Genomic DNA, 2,195 nt, shown 5'->3' with positions numbered 1-2,195 from the left:
CCCTCCCCCATTTCGTCCTATGTTGTTCCCCATTCTGTCATCACTATCAAGATTCCTGACAAACGTGAGTGGATACTTTTGGAGAAATAGAACTTGCGCGCGACCCTTGGAACGCGGAAGTCCCGATTTTTGAGTCTTATTCGCGGACTTTTAGCCAGGAGTGTCTGAAGTTCCCTCTTTCCCTCCCCTGTGGTCCGTGGGAAGTTTTTGTCGTTGAACTTCCTTGGTGGGTGCGTTAAACGAGTTTGGGCTTTTAAAAAGAAATAACTGGGTGTTGTCTGCTTGGGCGGGCCGCTGTGTTGCAGTACTCAACTCCAGTCTTGTCTAGTTGAGGCCTTTAATTACATGTAAGTTGTTGCCATGGCTTACTTACCTCTGATATACAAGAGTGGGTGGTTGGCAGGTGCTCTAGTGTGGTTTGCTCCTTCTTTCCTATCAAACATCTATCGTCCTTATCTCCCCTTCTTCTTTTTTATGTATGTTACTCTATTGTAACACCTCGAATTTTCTGGCGCTCATATGACTTTATGCAGTTGCGAGCGCCGTAAAACCTCTACTAAAACAAACTGATATACAAGTGTTTGATTTACGTTGTGTTGAGGTCTGCTTCTTTTTTCTCTGTTTTGGTGGTTAGTTGGCTCCTTCTGATGTGGTGTGCTCCTTTTTTTCTATCAAAAGTCTGTCGTCCTTAGCTCGCCTTTTTTTGTGTATAAGCTACTCTGTAGTAAAACCTCAAATCTTCGGCACTTATGACCTGTAAGTGTTTCAAGTGCCACAAAAATCTTGCTAGTTCTAAAAAAAAACAACTTTTATTGAGAAATATCTCATTTTATTGACAATATTTCTCTCTCTCTCTCTCTCTCTCTCTCTCTCTCTCTCTCTCTCTCTCTCTCTCTCTCTCTCACGCTTTTGTTGTTGCCCTCATCCCAAAATGGCTTGTGCCCCCCGGCGGAAGTATATCATGCTCTCATTATTTTCTTCTGAGTATTTTCGTTAAAAAAAAATTGAGAAATTTGTTTATTTTTGTTACCGTGTATTCATACATATTTATTTATATAATAGCATTCTTGGCTGTTGTTGTAAGACGAATTTGTAACCCAATAAGCCCGTTACATTCTCGAAACTGTTTCAGCTGTTTGACGGCTTGGAAAGTGGAGGGGCTGTTACTGTTAAACGATGCGTGAAGTGTGTCGAGCCTTACTAGAAAGAAGTGCCATTTGGGGGAACGATATAGCAATATTGTACTGTTTGCTGACATTGCGACTTGTTTTTTTTTATATTTCATATCTAGTCTCCCCCCCCCCCCCCCCCCCCCCCCCTGGTTTGGGGCCGGGAGGCCCCGAAAAAACCCCCCCCCCCCCCCCCAACCTCTTGTAAAAGGACTTTTTAAAAAGGGACAGTGACAAGATCACTTTTTGTGGGACACGATAAGAGAAAAGATTATACCATCTTTATGAACTGTCAGGTGTCATCAGGTCATTGGTCATCGAATTTTCCGTGCATTGTGCCTGATGGGCCATAGCGGTACTTTGCACTGCACTCACTTTTCAACCGTGTATATGTTTAGTTGTGGAGTTCTTTTAGTCTTTTACCATGAAGCGAATTAGTGGAAAGTGTGTCTATATGTGCATATATTACGTTCGCTTTAAAAATATCATTTTTCGCTTTCGTGCGTTTAAAACGTGTCGTGGCGTCACACATTTGCTACGGCTTTTCTCTCTTTTATAATGTTGAAAGAGTGTAAGCAAGCATTATGCTGAGACAGAACGTTCTTTTACCTCAATTCGTACCACATAAACTGCGGTGGGGGTGTTACATTTCAAACCAGCTACATGGCTATTGGTAAACAATTTAAATCAGCTCAAAGAAACTACCCCAAAGAAAGCGTGTGAATTTAGCGTAACAACACTCCGTCCCCTTCACCTTACGCAAGAGCTGCTTTGGGGAGACCTCCCACTCGTATGCATGTGCCGTCTTGCATCGTGACTAAGGAAATAATTCAGCCCAACACAGGCACAGTGCAGGAAAGGCAATACCACTTTTCATGGTGGAACAGCACGTAGGAACACCTATATGATCATAACTTTTTAAATATACGCGAATGGTATTTACTCGCTAGTGTGTCGTCCCTGCCTTTGTTCCTGACCTCTTTTTTTATGTGTTGCTGGGCTGGGAAAATATAATAAAGTAACACC

The 2,195-nt window shown here is 42.5% G+C and overlaps 1 protein-coding gene across 2 annotated transcripts in view; it reads left to right on the top strand.

Moving 5' to 3' along the window:
- Positions 1-2,195, top strand: part of LOC101860388 (BTB/POZ domain-containing protein 6) — a 52,225-nt gene that overhangs the window by 19,094 nt on the left and 30,936 nt on the right. The gene's annotated exons all lie outside the window — the stretch shown is intronic.

Source organism: Aplysia californica, unplaced genomic scaffold, assembly GCF_000002075.1.
Source record: "Aplysia californica isolate F4 #8 unplaced genomic scaffold, AplCal3.0 scaffold00044, whole genome shotgun sequence".
Lineage (NCBI taxonomy): Eukaryota > Metazoa > Mollusca > Gastropoda > Aplysiida > Aplysiidae > Aplysia > Aplysia californica.
This window is presented reverse-complemented; position numbering and strand designations above follow the sequence as displayed.